The sequence below is a fragment of the Lagopus leucura genome, unplaced genomic scaffold, assembly GCF_019238085.1.
Source record: "Lagopus leucura isolate 7727_CA_CO unplaced genomic scaffold, USGS_WTPT01 Super-Scaffold_1, whole genome shotgun sequence".
NCBI lineage: Eukaryota > Metazoa > Chordata > Aves > Galliformes > Phasianidae > Lagopus > Lagopus leucura.
In genome coordinates this window covers 36,957,989-36,977,919 of record NW_024962250.1, presented here as the reverse complement: position 1 = coordinate 36,977,919, position 19,931 = coordinate 36,957,989, and the positions used below count along the sequence as shown (strand labels likewise).

Here is a 19,931-nt window from a genome sequence, read left to right as displayed (position 1 = left end):
TGGGCAGACACTAAAGAGTTCAGCAAGGCTCATTTGGTATTCTTCACTGCTGTGTTCATGCTTGTGTAAGAGAACTGCACTGACCTGCAGTCCATTCCATACGGATTTCCAGTCTGGGCTCGCTGACTCCCTGCGTCCTGGTGCACCCTCAGAGGCCTGGCTGTTTCATCAATTCCCTTTGTCTCATATTTCTTTTGAATAAGGTTTGCGCCAGAGGGAGAAGAGCAGTATTGCTTTGAACCTAAGAAGCAGGAGATGCATTTGTTGTTGTAAACTTTGGAGGACTTTGAGGAAGGTTTTCTGTAGGGGACAAAATGAAAGCGTAACATGTTGCTGTCTGTGTGCGGGTATACTGCAATCCTCCTTCCCCTGCATATGAATGATAGTCAGCCCAGTTCCCCTTCAGCAAATGCTGTGTTCAATGATAATTGTTTCATGAGGAAATTAAAATGTCAGTGCTGTGCTGTGTTAATGATAGAGACTCCGGAGAGCTTTGAACAAAAAGGTTTGGCACATAAAGTGGGTCAGAAAGAGCAGATATTAGTGCTAATGATAACATCAAACGTCCTGGGAAAAGAGCATCAGTACAGTGTGAGACACAGCCAGTGTAGGGAGCGGGCTCAGCCCTCCTCTGACTCCACGGGTCCGGACATTTCTCCTGCTCTGGTGGCTGGCAGGAGATTGGGCTGTTTGCTCTGCAGGGCAGAGGAGCACCGTGCAGGTGTCTGTGTGAAGAGACGCATTCAACTGGGCCTGCTGGAAGCCATTTGTTCCTGCTGTAACCCAGTCACACCAGGGCTGGCTGAGCTCTCGCCCCAGCAATAGATAAATCAGAGTGATGTAAGCCTAGCGCTCCTGTGATAAGGAGAATTAGGAAGTGGATTGAGAGGGGCTTGTTTCAGAGCTACAAAGGCAGCAGAGGGTCGGTGGGGCTTTGAAGGAGGCTGCTGTGTGGAGCTGCCATTGAACTGGAAGCGATCCGTGTCGCCAGGGAAACAGGCAGCCTGTGATTCCCGGCCAGAGGACGCCTGGACTTTGAAATAATGGTGTAAAGGTTTTTGTGACACGCACCGTCCGGGTTTTAAAAATAACCACTTGACATTTAGCGGGGTATGAAAGGGATATTGCTGCAGTTTAGCTGGTGGTTGACAAATACTGATAAAAACTGGGTCTGTTTGAAGAGGGGTTTGAATGTTGGTTCTGCTAAAGCTCTCCCAGCGCAATTGTTTGGGGGAGAAAGAATGAAGTGGGAGGTGAAAGGAAAGTGTTGAGTAGACGGGATGGGAGCTTTGTTCTCCTAGCATAATTGTAGCAGTATTTCTGCATTACTTTTTCCATTGTAATGTTACAAAGGATGTACCCAGGAGTAAAGTTTAGAGTAAGAAATTAATGTGGGAGAGCAAAGAAAGAAGCTGAGAGCACTGGAGTTGGAGTGAAAGGCTCGAGTTGTCTTCCATTTTCCTTCATAAGTATGGCAGTCTGGTGGACTTTGGAGAACTATGAATTAAAGTGAATTACCACAGAAAAGATGGTAAAGGCCCCAGCAGAATTTTCAAGGTAGAGTTCAGAAGTAAGGGAATGGCAGGATAAGCAGTAGGAGGAAGCTGGGAGCAAGCGGCTTCTCTGATGTGAATCTAGCTCTGCAGCAAGGATGGAGCATTGTTTCCCTGAGTGCTGTGTCAAACCCCTGCAGATCTTCAGCCACCTAAATCAGTGGGGATGTTTCCTGCCGCTGGAGGCAAGCATACTGCCTGCAGTTGTCTGGTTCCCTGGGCTGGGTGGCAGCTTATCATTTGCTCCGTGCATGGCAACTCTGGGTTGACTCATGGAAGTCAAAGGGCTTGGTGTCTGGAGCCAGGTCTGCAAGCCCCTCCTGAGTAGAGTATTTGTTCCCTTTCCTTTTCTGTCTGCTTCCCCATGCACTCTCCTGCTTTGAGTGCTGAAAGCACCTGTGTTCAGATGGCATGACTTTTCTTATGCAGCCTTTCCATGCTGTTTCTGAGAATGGGATATTACAGCTGCCAGAAACAGAATTTTGCTGTAATTAATAAAGTGCAGGGAATAGGTTTGATTTCTCTCCAGGGAGAACCGTTACAGCAGAGACAACAGGGGTGGATTTGGCCTCAGTGATGTAACTTTTCTTTGGGGAATCAAATCTACATCCAAAATCCGTGTTCCAAGCAGAAGTTTCATGGATAGCGAGAACAGGATGTGATCTCACATCAAGTATCACAGAGCTTTCTTTAACGTGCCTTAAAGGTTAAGAGAATACCAAGTGTTTATCACTGGAATGTGAATGTAAGCAGCAAAGTGAATGTGTATCTGAACAGGAGAAAATAATTACTTACAGTTTCAATTTCACGATAACTGAATGGCTCTTTTTTTTTTCTCTTTTTTTTTTCCCCCCCCCCCCAAATAAAGAGCCAGCACTCATAAGCTGCAGAATGGTCTGGAAAGCTACATGTAAGGTAGTTTTTAAAAAAAAACCCTGTTAAGTGGTATTGGTTTTTTTATCTCGTTTCTCAGGCTAACATTCCTTTGGTGGCTGTCACATGTTTACCAACCAGCAGCCTTCCTCGTTCCTTGGGTCATTAAGTCAACAAATACGAAACAGAGAAAAAGAATAGGCACCACTCCAGTCCCTGAAACTCAGGGCTGTGCTTCTGCTCCACTTTGCCCTGCTTGTGTGAGCACCACAGGTCCAGAGGATTTAGCAACCTGTCCCAGGAAGAGAGCTTTGAAATGTATTTTTTGTGAGAAGAGTATCTTTGGGAATTTTCACTGCTGGCTTGACTTGTTTTGCTGCTTTACGTAAGGACAATTAGGTAAGCCTGGTGCTTTGAATAATTTGTGCCTATTTCTTGGTGCGAAGATAGCTTTCCTATTTTGTTGCTTCTGTGACAATTGTAGTTTTTTAAAGGTAAATCCTGAGTTACAACAATTCTTGTTACTGTGAATTTGCATGTTTCTTGGGTTTTCTTAAAGCGGTAATACAGAGGTCTTGGAAATTGCAAATAATGAAATAGGAGTTAGCCTTTTCTTCTGTTTTCTGCTTTGACTCTGTGCTGTTTCCTGCTGGCACTTAAGATTAAAATCTACTACTACAGAATAGTAGTTAGACCATAATTATAGGCCCACAATAAGTAATGTGAGTGCAGGGAATTTACATTCACATTAAGCAGAGGGGGTACATCTGATCCCTGTGCAGGGGAAGCTGTCAGTACTTGCAGATACTTGTGGCTGGCGTAGGTTAAGAAAAGGGTCTAAATGTAGCATGGTAGCTGTGGGAGAATATAGCTGAAGATATCCGAAATAAAATAGTAAGCAGGCCTTGGCTGCATGTGTCCGAATAACCTGAGGAATCATGCTGCACTTTGTTCTTGGGGTCTGCTATGGCAAGTGTTTTGCAGAATGTGTGCAGGGATGGTTGTTCACGTGGGCTGAAGTATCAAACTGCAAAAGCCTGCAAAATATGTGGAATCTGTTTTAGTTAATCTCCATTGCATCTATTTTGGTTAATAGTCACCTCCACCTCTCCCCTTGCTGTCCTTCTGACTCTCAAGTGGCATAGCGCTCCATTTTAGTCTTGAGAATGGGATCTGATGGGCATCTTGCTAGACCACTCTTGATTGTTTTTGAAAGGTTATGGTAATCAAGAGAGGTGCCATAGAGGACTGGAAGAAAACAAATATTGCTCCAGTCTTCAAAAGTGGCAAGAATATATAGATAGAAGGAAAAAATCTCTTACAGTGAAGGTGGTGAGGCGCTGGAACAGGTGATGAGAATCATTGGAATAGTGATGAGATTGATGCCCCGTTGCTGGAGACTTTCAAGACAAGGCTGGATCAGGCCCTGGCCAGCCTGGTCTAGCTATGGATATCCCTGTTCATTGCAGGGGAGTTGGACAGAAGGCCTTTGGAGCTTCCTTCCAAATGCAACACTGTGATTGTATGAAGAAGGAAGATCTGGGGAGCTACTGGCTAGTCAGCCTCACCTCAGTCCCTGAAACGGTGATGGAACAGCTCATCCTGAAGGCCATCTCTAATCATATGGAAGTCAAGAAGATGATCAGGAGGACTCAGCATGGATTCATTGAAGGGAATCATGCTTAATGAATCTGGTTGCCTTCTGTGATGTCACTGCTGTCTGGACAGGTGAGGTTAGAGCAGTGGATGCTGTCTGCCTTGACTTCAGCAAAGCTTTTGATAGTGTATCCCATGATATCCTGATAGACAAGCTCAGGAAGTGTTGGCTGCAAGAGTGGATGGTGAGATGGGTTGAGAGCCATCTGAAAGTGGAAACCAGAGGACTGTGATCTGTGGCACAGAGTCTAGTTGGAGGCCTGCAGCCAGCGGTGTTCCCCAAAGGTCCAGTACTGTTTAACATACTCCCAATTTACTTAGATGAAGGAATAGAGCACCTTCTGAGCATCATCAACATTTGTTTTCTCTTTTGAGATCACTCCTGCTCCCCATTAGGTCAGTGAGAACCTTACTTTTGATTTCCATGTCCTATTCCAGAGACATATTTTGAGCATAAGTCCTAGGGTCCAAGTCTGATTCAGTTTTGCCAGGCTGAGAAGTGCCTGGAATAGACAGAAGACGTGATACGGGGAGAGTACAGGGGGGTGAGGCACGTGTGGACACCCATGTGTCCTGACCATTAAAACAAGCTGATTCCCACCTCATTCTGCCTGTTGAACCTGATTTCCTCTCCTTTGTTACAGAGCTTGTGGTTAGCTGAATCAGTTCATGCCCTTCTCCTTTCAGCCCTAGTAATGAGTTAATTAGTTTGTTATACTAATTCATATAGAGAAAATTTCACAGTGGTGTGGTAGAAGGTGGCAGTACTTGCTAAGCTCTTAACTCTGTTAAATTTGTGAATCTAGAAACCACTGGCATTTTTCCCCAAGCATTTATTTTAATGGCTTTTGTTATTGTTAAAACATGTTTTCCCAGCGTGTAGGTCACTTGGTCAATGCTAGAGGCCTAGAAATCTTCCATAATAAAATCTTTCTTTGAAACCATACCCATTTTCTTTCTGATCAGGAGGTTGCCACTGCTGATATTGCCTGGATGTGTTTAAAGGGAGCTGAAAAAGAGATGAGTTAGATTGAGAAGGCCACTCTTGTAACAAATGGCTCCAGGCTTGTTGGGGGCGAGTGTTACCAATCATTGAAAATAATCTTCCTTTCAAGGGAGAATTGAGCCACAGAGAAGTCATGGACCTTGTTAGTGTCCTGCTGTCTATTAACTGCTCTCAGTGAGCAGATGGTCTCCTCATGGCTTCCCAGGAGGCTCTCTAGGCATATGCTGTGTGCAGGTCTGAAACTGCCGTGTGAGTATCCAACATATTGTGGCCTCTTGCTGTTCCCTCATCCCCTTCAGCAGCAATTGGGAGGTGTCCATGGCCTACCAGGAACTGACAAGAAGGTCAAGGAGGAGCCAGGAAGGTGATGAGAGGGTGCTCTGTTTTCTGTGGGCACACGGCCTGCTCTCTGCAGATGGGAAATTGTGTAAGTATTAAGAGATTTGGTTTGATTAGCTGAAATCTTCTGTTGGCAGCACATTTCCAGTCCCTGGAGCAATGGAGATCAGACGGGTTGCCAAGGCAACGCACAGCCTTCAGTGAGTGGTTTACTTCTGCATCGTCCTTGGTCAGTTGATGGAGTAGAGCTTATTTAGGTCTTTGAGGGGAAAAAGAAAACTGTTGTCCAGCCTTTTACTGTGGTGAGTCATTCTGCCTTGGGTCACCAGTGGAACTAAGAATGAGGTTTTGTGGGTGAGAAAAAGAAGTGCATGACAACATAAAGATCCCAATTAGATTCCTCTCTGAAGCGGTGAGAGCACTTCAGTTCTAAGTGGAAACAACTTATTCTTTTTCTCCCCAAACAAGAGGGAAGCATTAACAAAAGTCCTCCTTTCTCCTTCCTCCTCTCCCTGTTTCTCTGTCTCCCAAATGAAAAATATGTATTTCCATTTGCTAGAGAGCTCTGTGCTTACTGTTGAATTCTCAACTCATACAGTAGATCTTTACATTTTAACTTCCCATCAGTGCTTTGCTTGCTGTTCTCCACTCCATCTTCTGTTGCAGAAGCCTTGATGAAGTCAGCTTGTATAAGTTCTGTTACTCTCCTTTTTGCACGATCTGCGAGATGAAATGCTCAGTGTGCCACCACTGCGAGGATGCAGTTGAGGTGTGTGTGGGGAGTGGGCAGTGTGCTCAGAGTCATTCCTGTCTGCCGTTGGATCATTGATCTGGACTCCAAGTCAGGGAGTTTGCTGTGGCTGATTCCTGGTTTTGTTGAGACAGCAGTGTTGTGCCAGTGCTGTGCTGAGTTCTCTCTGAAATTTTGGAAGGGACCGGGTGCAATGTTTGCAGAATCCAGGAGAGGAGTGCTATCACAGAGAGTGTGTAAGGACTTGATGTGCTAATAAAGATCCCCATAAAGTAATTGTGGAGTTGATAGGGAAGACATGCTACAGGGCTAACAAGAGCACACCTGGTGAGTTGAAGGTGGTATATGAGAAACAACATCAGAGTGCCCTTTTTGGTCTCTTTTACTGTTGAGCTAAATGTGGGTTGCGCTCAGCAGCAGATACCTTATTAGTTCAGAAGAAAATAAGTGTGCAGGCCAGAATTAGGAAGCGCTCACTGCATGGCCTAACACAGGGAGCCAGGCTGGCATTCTCTGAAAGCGCAGGTGCTCTGATTCTGTTGTGTGTGTACCTGAGCTGGTGTCATGTAGCATGGGGAGAAAAGAGAGAATTAAAGTAAGCCTAGGCACTGCTTGCTGAGATGCACGTTCTGACCTTCTCTGTCATAAAACCAGTGCATGGCCTTTGCAGACTGCAATTTGTAGATGAGAGGAAGAAATTAAAAAGGATAGAGGAGCCTTTAGAAGTCTGCATTTATTTATCCTTTTTTGAGAGGATGGCATTTGATAGATGTGTCACTGTGGTGTTGCACGGTTATATTCTTTCCCTGTCTCAAAATACTGCATTAGTGATACCATGGCAACAAAGAAGTTGTCTTTAAAGGAAAAGCAAAAAAAAAAGCATGACTTCAGCACTCAAGAAAGGTGGCAGACTGACAGCCCAAGCCTTCCCTTTCTACCAGAAAGGCAGTGGTGTCAGCTGTGACAAAATGTATGTGATTATGAGCTCTGAGTTGTACTGTGACTGAAAACAAACCTGGGACGTGATCAAAGGCAAACCTACTGTAGTAAGCTGGTTGGGAATTTCTGAGACAACATATTCTTGTTACACAGACAAGAATATTTGGTTAAAATCTGTAACTTTTCTAAAAAAAAGCATCTTGAAAAACCTTTGCTAAATACAGGTTGTGTCCTTATTCAGGATGGTATTTCTCTCTGGGCAGGGTATGGAAACAGCAGGAGAAGCCAGATGTCTCTTGCCACAGCAGTAGGTTTTCCGGTGGTAAGGCAAAGGACACGTGGAAGCTGCCAGTTTAAGCCTCTGCCGTACTTGGTTCAGACTTGAATTTGAACATGGGTCTCATCTCTAACATGAAAGCAGAAGATTGTCTTTTAGGGTCTCGCTTTCTTATCACAGTTGATCTAATCCAAATTGTATGGATATTTATCACTGCAGTCTTTTTCTTGCTTTTCTACGTCTTAGTTGAAGGCTTCCACCACCAGGTGAGTCCCCTCACTGCTCTGTCTGATGGCTGTTTTTACCATGGAAAATTGTTGCGGTGTGTGAAACAGTTTGAGACTGGCTTGTAGGTTAGGGTGAGAATTGAGATAGAGGCGAAGTGACAGAGCACAGGCTTGGGCATAAGGGTTTTCTCATGGCAGGTAGAGCACTCGCCTACACACTCAGTCTGTTACAGTTTTCTAAAGATCTTTTCCCTAGCGCTGATCTCAAATTACTGGGAGTCTAGGAAGAGGACTTTCTGTCTTCTAGTTTTTCATTGCTGGTCTGGAGAAGCATTGAGGAAAGTTGTGAAGGCTGCAGCTCACTCTGGTTATCTCAGACATTGGTTCAACTCTGAGAAAAAACTTGTTTTTTTTATTTACAGGGATTCTTCATATGGGGCAAAAATTGCAGGGTAAAAGTGTCTGAGGGCTTTTCGCACAAAGGATCAAGAAGAAGAGAGTTAAAGACAGCTATTCAATGGAAGGTAGGCAGTGTGAACACTGTGGACAGTGGGGCACGCAGAAAGATTCCAGCTGCTCTGCCCAGCCTGAAATGCTTATCAACATTGGCCTAGTAAAAGCCAGAAAGAGAAGAGAAGGGATTATGTAGGTGTTATAGTTTTCCATCTCTGACTCTTGAGCACAGTAAGACTTTCTCGCTAAAAGTTTATGCCCTGTTTTCCTATATACACACGCACACACACACACATATATATATATATATATATATATATATGAGGAAACTGGTCAGAAGGATGGTTTGTGGTCAGACTGAGCTGAATGCTCCCAGTGTCCCAAGGAAAGGGGGTAAATCTGTGCGGGTCTCAAAGCCTTCCTGTTGTAGTTTGAGGCAAGGATCAGAACTGAGGCCTGGCGGGTACCACAATACTCCTCATGCTGTCTCTGCTGAACTCTCTCAGCCCTGATACATAGGGGGACCAACTTCAAGTCCTTGAATGGCAACTCAGGTGCTGTGCTGCTGCAATTTTCAGTCTCCCTGGTCTTGTTAACTTCACTGTATTTTAAAAGCCACGTTGAATTTTCTAAAGTTATTAATAAGATTGACAATTATTCCTCTAATCATTCTTTTGAGACCTCGGCAGTTAGTTGAGTTGCCTGCATTAGATGACATGCGTTCCCCCCGTCCATTATGACATGCTTCTGTTTCCTTTTCTCATTTCTGTTTGTTCTGTGTGTGTGCTGAGAAATGGACTGACAGCCAGGACTCTTCTAAATGCAGAACATCAGGCATCGTCATATGCAAACACAATGTACTTGCTGTTGATTTGACCTGGAGTTGTTTGAAACACATCCAGCAAAACGAATACTTTATCCTTTCTAATGAGAAAATGCCTTCTGTTGAAGGCAGAATATTTCACAGAACAGTTTGCTTGGTCTCAAACACTGACAGCAGCATTGCTCAAGATTAGGATGGCATTTCTGCTGCAGAGAAAGTAATGTGGCTGCAGAGTATTACATAGTAAGCTCTATAGTAGACTTTATGAGGTGGGAGATCTCACAAATTTTGAGATTTGCTGGCCTGAAAACAGTGAGTCTGGCTTTGAAAAAAGGGTGACAAGAATGTGAGACATTGTATTGGGAAAAGTAAAATGTGAGTTTATGGGAGAACTTCACAGAATCATAGAATGTCCTGGGTTGAAAAGGAGCACAATGCTCGTCCAGTTCCAACCCCCTGCTGTGTGCAGGGTCACCAACCAGCAGCCCAGGCTGCCCAGAGCCACATCCAGCCTGGCCTTGAATGCCTGCAGGGATGGGGCATCCACAGCCTCCTTGGGCAACCTGTGCCAGTGCCTCGCCACCCTCTGGGGGAAAAACTTCCTCCTAATATCCAACCTAAACCTCCCCGTCTCAGTTTAAAACCATTCCTCCTTGTCCTATCACCATCCACCCTCACAAACAGCCGTTCCCCCTCCTGTTTATACGCTCCCTTCAAGTACTGGAAGGCCACACTGTGGCCTTCATGTCGTCTGTTGGGTCTAGACACTGAAAGGTCTGTGTAGATCAACAGGACTTTTCTTGATGGCTCTTTTGGACCTAAACTCTACTGCTTTTTGTTCACTCTGTACTGTGGCTCCCATTCTGTGGAGCGGTTGTGTCAGTGTTTCACTGGTACACAGAGGTGCTGGGGGCATAAACACATTGAGGCCTGCAAGTTGTTTGGATGCTGCGGCTGTATGGGTTGTAGAAGAAAGGGAAAGGAAGGTGCTGTACTGTCTCGGAAGCCTTTGAAATTGCATCCTTCTGTCTTATGCCGTGAGGCTGCTTAAATCTCTAAAGGTGACCTGCAAACACATCAGCAACAGCTATAGGTGGCCACACTTTTTCACAGTTTGTTCAATCCAGTTTTGCAGACAAACCTAATAAATGCAGTCAGGTCAAAAGTATCTTTCAGTCCTTCATATTTCTTATATAACAACCAGGAGAACTTTCATTTCTTGCTATCTGTAAACCAGTACATAAAAATGAAGCATGTGAAACTTGAACCTTGATGAAGGACAAGGCAAGTCCTCCAGCCTTGGGTGGGAATTTTACCCTCCTGCTACAGTGCTGCATGGAATCTGATTGTCTTTTTGATAACGTATTTGTGGATCACCTTGAGGAGAAGAGGAAAAGTTGCACAACTGTTCCCTCACAGTGCTGTTAGGAAGGGTCAGGCTTTGTCTCCTTCAATATAGATATCAGGCAAGAGCTGCAATCCTGTGAAAACACACATTTATTTCTGAAGTGTTTGTGTATTGTGTGTGCGGTGCACATGAATAGAATTGCCACCTGTCCAAAACTGATAAGGATGATCCTGGGAGCAGTGATCATGCACTCCTTATTCTAGCACTTTCCTATATGAAGAATTTGCTCTTACCTCGGTTCCTACCTCGGTTGGAACTTAGGAAGTGCTGCATGCAATGAGCTGCTTTGTCCCTTGTGGCACTTTCTCAGTTTGCATAGATACAGATTCATTATAGACTTTGCTGTTCTGTAATCAGTGTTATATGTGTCTCATGAAGACCCTTTAGCTTTTTATTTTCATGCACCCTCAGAAAGATCCCATTAACCATATATCCTCTTCCACTATGAATCCACATATGGCACTATTTTCCTTTGTAGCCCTGACCTTGTAAGTGGGGAGGGTGACTCCTGAGATTCTGATGCTCATGTGCTTTGAGCAATGAGAAGTGCCTGAGAAACCTTCTTGGTGTTTCCATCACACCCAGAAGGGAATTTGCCCTTGCAGTAAGACTGCTGTCATTTCACCCCAGATAACTTTCCTTCAGTAGCTGCTGATTATTGCCAAGCGTGAGGCTTATTACAGATGGACTCCTGTGCTTTGCTGTGCTGTGACATTGCTGATAGGGAAGAGGATACGTAGGTATGCATGTAGGTGGAAACTTTCTAATACATCATAATAGCAATAATAATAATGTGCACTTCTATTGCCTTGCAGCTTTTGCTAGAACTTCTGCCCACACATCAGCCTACTTGGTTCACAATGCAGTGTGCATGCTAGACAATTAGTGGTTGATAATGAAAAATGTCATGGGAACCAGCAGGAAAATCATAGCTTACTCCAAATATATAATGAAAGGTAATTAGTGTAGACAGTAAAACAGACAATTTATGTTTTTTTTCGTAATTAAAAAGTACCAGTAAACATTCCTATTGCAGGAAGCTTGGTATCAATTGGAATTAAAGAGCTATTGCCTGGAATAGGATTTTATGCAAAAGATTAACCCTTGCAAAGCTGAATTGATTAAGGCTTTGTTGTTAGCAGATTCTCAAGTGCATATGTAGTGTACTTCCATTCATTTGCATGGACTCTTTGGAGGTGCCCAGCAGGCTAGATGAATTGCTGTGAAACCTGCTGAAAAGCAAGTAGCAGCTGGATATGATCACAGAATATGATGACTGTCACAGCCTGGCCAATACTTCTCTACTGCTCTTCCAGGCAGACTCTGCCTTGTGGTCATCTTTTAGCATGGAGGTGGCTTTGAGGAAGCTGTTAGAGCAGGAACAGCATTGTAATATCTTGTTCCCCCTGTGTCCTCTGCCAGATGCCACGTTTTCCTGCCTTTTGTCTCTGATCTCCTCTTTCCTGGCTTGGAGTCCTTCCCATTGTGTTTCTGCTTTGTACTTCAGCAGAGCACACACAGGATTGTGCAGGTATGCTTGCCCTTAACCTGCTGGGTGTGTCAACACCATTTCCTGGCTTCCAATCTCACCTGGGGCTGCAGAACACGTGGGCTCACTGTGGCACTGCATGAAGGTATCTACAGCATTGATTACTTAGCTTAAAAATGCATGAACGAGTGGAAGAGAGTACTGGCTGAATGGACTGTACATGTCTCAAAGTGCATGGTGCCCTGCTCCTTCCCTAGCCTTGGTTGCCCAGAGCGTGAACCAGGAATTCAGTACCACACTGTTTTTTCCTTTCCATCTGGTGCTGTGAGGCTGATTGTTTCACTTATGCATGAAGCTCTGATACGCTCCAGCAATGCTGTAATGCAAGTCACGTGTGTGTTTCTGCTCTTCTTCCCTCTCAGCACCCTCCCAGGTCCAAACATCCTACTGCAAGCCAGAGCACAGCTCTAGCTCAAATCGGTCTTGAAATAATTTCCCAGGCATAGTCTTAGCCTGGAGATCAATCCTGCAGAGCAATCCCTTCAGCTGCAGGCAGAGAGGAGAGCTGGGACATGTGATTAGGACCACATGCAGGTGCAGCTCATTTCTTTCTGATTGCAGAGGAGCAGAGAGCCAGCGTGGCTCCAACACAGAGGAATCTGTGCTTCCAGCAGGAGCCAGGTGCTCAGACTGTAATCTTTCAACCCACGTATGTGAGACAGTGCTCAGGTGTAAATCTCACAGCCCTCCCTCAGAGATACCATGGCAGAAGCCTCCAGTATCTGGCACAGGTAGTATGAGGGAGAGAAAACTGCTTACAGCTGTTGTGACCGGATGCATGAGCTCCTATGCTGCAGAAGCCCCAGGCACCCTCTTGCAGTTCAGCATGCATTCCTTAGATGAGTGGTGCTGTATCAGCAGTCTGTACAGAAGGTGCCTTACACCCTGCCCTCAAAGAGTAGGGGAAGCCTCAAGGGTTGTCTCAAGTCTACACTGCTGTACTACTGCATCCATGTAGGCAGCAGATAGTAACAGGTCTCTGAACTTTCTTTCAGGATGCCTGCTCTTTCCTCTGGGATTTTGCAAGGTGTGATACAGGACTGTTGGAGAAAGGGGTACCTTGGAAGCTTCTGTGGCTGGGGTCATGTAGCATTACAGAGCTTGTGGTGGGCAACTGGTGTTCAAAAATATTGGTAGCTTGCTTCTTTCTTGTCTGAGAAGGGCAAACTATGACATCTCATTGGGCTTAGAACTGAGATTTGTTGAAAGGGCTTAATAAATAGGAACAGCAGTGTCCTTGCACCCCTCCACATCACTCTCTCTGCAATGAAATCGCTCACAGACAGCCTTCGTAGCATTGTCAGTTTGCCACAAATCCACTTTAAATCTGCAGATTTTAAGCTCAGCTTCACACAATGCATACATTCATACGGAGGCACAAAAGTGTTTCTGTTGAGATGTGATGATCCCAGATGGGTTGTATTGTGTTTGTACGGTAAGGTAGAGATGATAATCCCCTTTTCTGCCAAAGCTATGCTTGAGAAAAGGAAGAGTCAGAGATGGGGCCCAGCTGGGCTGTTGTATATATTCTGGAGTTCTGGCGATTTTGATTTCTGCTCAGCTCCTTTGATTTATACTTGGCTTCTGCAGGCACTTAGTGGTGACTTCAGCAGCTGAAAATAGCAGGAGTGGGTGTATCACTCAGCTGCTCTCACATCCCCAGCCCTGCTCCTTGGGTTGGGATGTGGGGGGGGAGATGGGCAAATTTCAGCCCCAAAAGGGAGACCAGACTCCGTCTTCTTGGGCTGTGCTTTGGGCTGGGGAGACACAAGGGGAATGTAGGTGCAATTGCTAGAGAAGTAACTGCACTGTGCAGAAGAGAGCAGTGCAAATATGGACTTGTGTTGTCATTTAAGTTTACATAATTCAGTGTGTGTTAACGTTCCCTCCACAGGCTGGAGTGAGCAAGATCAGAGCCAGCTCCTGAGTTTGTGTAGCCCATATAGTGCTGGATTTGGCATCCAGCACTCATCTGCTTTGTATGTGGGCTGCTGCTAAGCATTTGTGATTTTTGTTTCCAGTTAAGGCACGTTGACTTGTAGGAAATCAGTTTAAATCCCCTTGATTATAGTCCTGGTGAGCGCTCTCAGGGCTGTAACTGCAGATGGTTCAGCTCTTCCAGCCTGAGCCTTTTGCTGAGTCAAGTTTTGTAAGCTCCCAGTGGGATGTTTTACAGGCAGGGCTGGCTCTGTTTACATCCTTTCCTCCTGCTCATCTCATCTGTGAGCTGTAGCTTTGCAATCACAGACATCCCTGGTGTGCCACTGGTGCTGCTGATGTTTCATTTTTATGGGATCTTTGATTTGAATCGGACAACTGAACTTTACCCCTTCTTGAGTGAAGTAATTATCAGAATAACAAGCCAATTTTATTTTTTTTTCTTTTGCAGACAGTACTTACATTTTTTGACGTGTGCCCTTGCCATCCACACTGGGTGATCTATGTAGTGTTTGTCCCTTGTTTTGGCATTTTGATATGTGTGAGAGAGGTGAAATGGCTTTAAAAGCTTTTTGCTGGCGCCTGTGGTTTTCAGCAGACCTACTGGCACAGCTGACTCTGAGAAATTGAAATGAGACTGTTTCTCTACAATTTGACATAGGGATGTTGAGGTGTAGGACTAGGTTATCAGCTGATGCATATCCACTGTGCTTGCTATACATGGCCAAAACTGACACCAGGAGAGCTAACCTGAATTACCTCAGCTGGAGGTTGGTCCTTTGCAACAAAGACTGGGAATTATGTGGTACTGTAATATACTTCCTACTGAAGGGTAAGGTAGCAGATTGACAAGGTTCATAGACTAGGCGTTAGCCTGTTCTTAGAAGTAATGCAGTTAATGAGTGCCATTACAGCATAGTCAATCTTACAGAAAAACATCCAAACTGAAAAGGAGGTATTGAGACCTTCTCACCTGGAGCTAATCTGCCCCACAGCCTGCCCTACGTACTTACTGCAAGCTGTACAGAAATGCCTTAAGGCCAATGGTGCTATCTTGGCTGGATCCCCATTGCTAGTATAGATTGACAGCCTCTCTCCTGAAACCAGAGGACTTCTGCACTGTCATGGTTCTATGTTTTTTTGTTTTTTTGTTTTTGGGTTTCAGTATTCCACATCAAAACATCATGTAGTGTACGGGGCATTAAAGTGTCACTGCCCCAATCCCAGCTACCTATCCCTGTACATTACAGCAGTCACGGGATCTGGCCCTTCCGGGTGGAGGGGGCGCTCTCTTGCTGCCTTGCAGTGGGTGCTGGAGGTGCTTTCCTAGCCGTTCCAAGCTTTTCAGGTTTGAATCGGTCCTGGGAACTCTCTCTCTCTTATCTTGTCTGATTTATTAATCTCAATTTCAACTAAATTGTATATATTGTGTTATTTTGTATTCCGATATTATAGTAAAATAAGTTTTCCTCCATAGATTGTTGCCGCTGCTTTTTTTTCCTCCCTTCCTTCCTTCCCATTTTTGTGGGGCTGGGGTGGAGGGGGAGGGCAGAGGCCTGTCGCCCCTGTCACGGATGTAGATTGATCTGATCAACTCTGTGACATGCACTAATGTGAAAGTTTATTAGAGTTGGTAAGAATCTCCCATGGTGGTATTCACAACGTGATGAAAATGAAGACCTCCATCAGAATCTTGCTCGGTGTGAAATATAACTTGCTGTTGATGTCCTCAAAAGACTGGCCCAATGTGGATCTTCTAACCACTTAACACAAGGCCAAGGTGTCATTAAGCGTATCTTTCTCTAGGTAATTTATCCCATTTATGCTGATATTTTCTTTGTAAATTTCTGTCTCTAGATACTTCTAGAGGCCATTGGGTCTTTGCCTGTGGTTGGAGTCTTCGTTGTCCTCCTTCCAGACCTCCTTCTCTCCATCAACAGGAAGCTCTACTTTGAAAAGAAAGGTGGGTTCTCATGCCTGGAACAACAAGGGAGAAGAAAACATTACAGTCTAGAGCTCGTGATGGCCTGGGTGAGTATCACAGTACTATACCACCTTTGATGTACAGAATCTTCTTGAGACTTTGATTGTGGAGGGAATAGAGATATTTACAGTGTCTCAGGTTGTTTGTGCGGTTAACTGCAGGGATTTGGATAGACTGTAGCAACCTCCAGAACTTGATCAAATGGATATACAATTGCTGCCAGGCTCCCATTATCATTGTTGTTTGGAGTACTCTCCTGAGAAATGGAGGGCAACGCTAGAAAAAAGTGCACTCACCACGCTCTCTGTTATGGGAGTGTTTTGTTAATTCAGTTAAAATGTGAATAATTTGGAGTAACAGCACTGCCTTTCTGCTCCTGAAGGATATGCCTGCCCTGGTTTTCTTGCAGTAGCTATTATATGCTCTTTCATGCATTTGTTGTTGTCTGGAAACATTATGTCTTGAGTAAACCCATGAGTCCTAGGGACAAAAGAACTGTGAAAGAGCCCATCAGGGAATTTGACTCTGTTATAAAAATAACATTTTAATTTTTCTTAGCTGTCAGAAGATGCATCCATCCTGTTAATGATGGTAAATGGGAATTTGGTGATTTCATCGTATATTTGTTGGTGAATTTGCATGTTGTAAGTATAGAGTCATCAAAACAATTAGCCAAGAAGTGGCCTCAGAAACCTTGCAATTAAAAGGTCTGCTTCCTAGTGGTTCACTCATAAAGCTAATTGTAGAAGGGCATAGTTGCAAAGCCTGGAGCCCTTGGAGCCTTTTTGGTGCACATTTTGCCTTGCATTGTGAGTCCCACTTGACTATTACAAGGGGTAAGATCCTGTCATACCTGAAGAGTCCAAGTTTCTTGAACAAGCAAATGTGAAGTCAGTGGTGCTCACTGATTTCTTGCTAAATTTGTTAATGAGCCAAGGTCAGGCTGATGGTACCAGCAAGTTTAAAAAGCAAATGGTGTTTGAAAGGTCCTCCTGCTAAAGGTTCTGACTTTGTTTTTATGCAAAGATTATGGTGGGTGTTTTTTTTTTGTTTTGTTTTTTAAACTATGTTTTCTTCATCAAGAATATATTTAAGTCTTTTATCCCTTCCCCTCCCATCAAGTAGTGTAAAAATGTGGCTTTTATTTCAGTTTTTGAGATGGCACATCTTGCAGGAATATGTAGGCGTTGACATTCTATAGAGCTGTCACAGGCTATCATGTAAACATGTATTTGCAGTGCCTTTTAAAATGTGAATTATTACTAAACAGGGTGGCTTTTTTTTTTTTCTTGTGTTCTGTTCCTTCCAAATTTTGAAAGACAAAAAATTGCTTCCCAGCTGACATGCTCGATGGCAGTTTTCATTTCAGACTAAATCTTGTGTATCTGAGTAATAAACCTTTGAAAACATGGGTTTATAATGGAAACACTAATTCAACTTTAACTACAGCTGTGCCATACAAGCAAAATACCACACACATTAATGAGGTGCTAAATCTGATACGGCAGAGGAATGTGTTGTAATCATTAATTACAATGGAAACTTGAAGTTGGAGCCTGCTTTTTCCCTTCAAACAAAATCAGGTTGGTGAGTTGGAGCTAAGAGTTATTTAAAAATATCAGCTGTCTATTTTTAGTTAAAATTTCACAATGCTGTTTGGATAGTTGTAAGGCCAATACAGAATATCCACGTAGGTAAAGGTGATGCTTTTTAAAAGACAGCAGTGTGAGAGGACAGATTAAAGAGGACGGTGCTAACACAGCATGTCATATGGCAAGTGCAGAAAGCTGGAGCCTGAGCTTGGGCTGGGAAGCCATGAGAGCCCATTTTTGGCGCAGTAGTCCCTGGTGAGGGAGCTCTCCCAAGAGGAGGGCTGACAAGCAAGAGTTGGTTTCAAATCCGGTCTGAATTTGCTGGGTAGAAAGGAGCAGGATGGGAGTGTCTGTAACATGTAACTTACTGGTTAATAATTTAAAAATGTAAGTGAATTTAAAAAATCACCTTTCCTATCCTCCACTTCTTTTTCTGGTGAGCTGTGTTTATTACAAGATCTTAATTCTACAGGTGTTGCGGTTCTCTAATTGGGGAAATCACTGCTCCACATTTGGAATTAGCAGTGGTTAGAACATACTGCTTTGCTATGACTACTGGTTTTATAACTGTCTAAACAAATGCATTTTGCATTTGACATGACCGTAACTTCCACAACAGGATAAACCCAACTTTACAGTGGTGGCCTGCACAGATTTTTCTGGATTTGATGCATGTTTTTCTCCTGTCCTTGGATCAAGCTGAGTTTTAACTTCCCTGCCAATAAAAAAGACAGTTGGTATTGAAACATAAGCAGTTCTGCCTGCTTTGCACTCTCCAGGTGCATGAACTGACATTCAGATGACGTACTGCCAACTGCCAAAGTCTTTGTTTTGTTTTGTCTTTTCTGTAAAGAGCCTGACCTTAGAACTGGTTAAGTGACAATGAAATAGACATTTCCATCATCATGGCTCTGTGATGTCAGTTTTGTTCCTAATTTAATTGTAATTGCACAGTTTGTGTCCTTATGAGAGGAACAAGATAAGGGAAAGATGTTGGTGAAAATGACGCCATAATTGTAAACCTTTTAGGAAACTCCAAGATAAAGGCTCTTAATTGCTAGGACACAATGGATAATGTTTCTGATGCTTGAGGCTTTTGTGGATCCTGCTCTTGATTGCCTCATTGACCTTAGAATCCCTTGCACGAGGATGTGCTGCTGCTGATGTTACTCCTTAGCATCAGGAGACCCTTCGTTGCTGGGGTTGGATCTTGTCTGGACATTGTCTGTTCAGATTTTGGACTGGCTTGGCACTATAAGGGCAAGCTTAGAGCAGGCTGCAGAGCTGGATGGAGAATCTGGTTAATGCTTCAGTGAGAGAAATCTACCATAGTTAACTTCACACATATTGGGCTTGCTTGGCTATACCCAAGCATGTGTATGATGGCATGGAGGATTGCTGAGCTGGCTGCTGTGATACAGATCCACAATGTTGGCTACGTGCAGAGTCAGCTGGAGTTCACAGAATCACAGAATCACAGAATTGTAGGGGTTGGAAGGGACCTCCTGAGATCATCGAGTCCAACCCTCCTGCCAAAGCAGGTTCCCTACAGTAGGTCGCACAGGTAGGCATCCAGGCAGGTCTTGAACATCTCCAGAGAAGGAGACTCCACCACCTCCCTGGGCAGCCTGTTCCAGTGCTCCGTCACCTCACTGTAAAGAAGTTCTTGCGCATGTTTGTGCGGAACTTCCTATGCTGCAGTTTCCAGCCGTTTCCCCTTGTCCTGTCTCCACTCACCACTGAAAAGAGTCCGGCCTCGCCATTCTGCCCCCCACACCTTAGATATTTATAGACCTGGATCAGGTCCCCTCTCAGTCTCCTTTTCTCAAGGCTGAACAGACCCAGTTCACTCAGCCAGTTGTTCCTCCCAGCATCAGTGTTCTTAAAGGTGGTGAGGGAATGTGTGTGGGAGATGAAATCTCCCCTTGAAATGGCTACCTGCACAAGGAAGAAGGCCCTTTCCTCAAGCAGAGGCCTGACATATCACCAGGGTCTCGTGTGAGACCTCTTTTGCTGCTCTGATGGTTTGGAACCCATCTTGAAGTGTGAATTCCATGACTAAGAGGTGGAGGTACTGTTCTTACAGATGGTATTTACTGTGTTGCTGGGCCTTTTGCTTCAGAAGTTCACAAATGAAATGAACTTCACAGAAACATTGGGTATTGCTGTACAAACCCTTGTGTAAAGAGCTGCGTCAGACTGTGTGCTTACGTGCTATGACTCAAAAAAGAAAAATGCCTGTTTTCTACTGAACTGTACTCTTTTATATAGTGGTATGACCTGAGACCAGGAAAGAACTTGTGGTTCTCTTACAGGGCTTTATACAAAACTATTCCAGTTACATCTTGCCTTGACCACTTACCACAGTGTTAATCCTGTTCTCCTGGTATGTGAAGTCACCTTAATAATCAGCGGATTTGAAGAAACTTTTTTTTTTTTTTTTTTCCTTTCTGGTTCATCAGCCTTGAGAGCTTTATCAGTTCATGTTCTCAAGCTTCAAAAAGGACAGGACTGGGTGAGGAGAGTCAGCGAAGGGTTCAGCTCCCCTGGGAGCTTGTGTCAC

The 19,931-nt window shown here is 44.3% G+C and overlaps 1 protein-coding gene across 3 annotated transcripts in view; it reads left to right on the top strand.

The window, feature by feature from the left end:
- The first annotated feature begins 2,665 nt into the window (after positions 1-2,665).
- Positions 2,666-19,931, top strand: part of SYT16 (synaptotagmin 16) — a 58,432-nt gene continuing 41,166 nt past the window's right edge. For 2 of the 3 annotated variants that reach the window (XM_042868054.1, XM_042868027.1), the window contains exons 1-2: positions 2,666-2,825; positions 15,650-15,823. The gene's annotated coding sequence lies outside the window, so the exon portion shown is untranslated. Of the gene's footprint in view, positions 2,826-3,905; positions 4,155-15,649; positions 15,824-19,931 lie in introns of those variants that run through there. The other variant, XM_042868035.1, reaches the window with a different exon arrangement.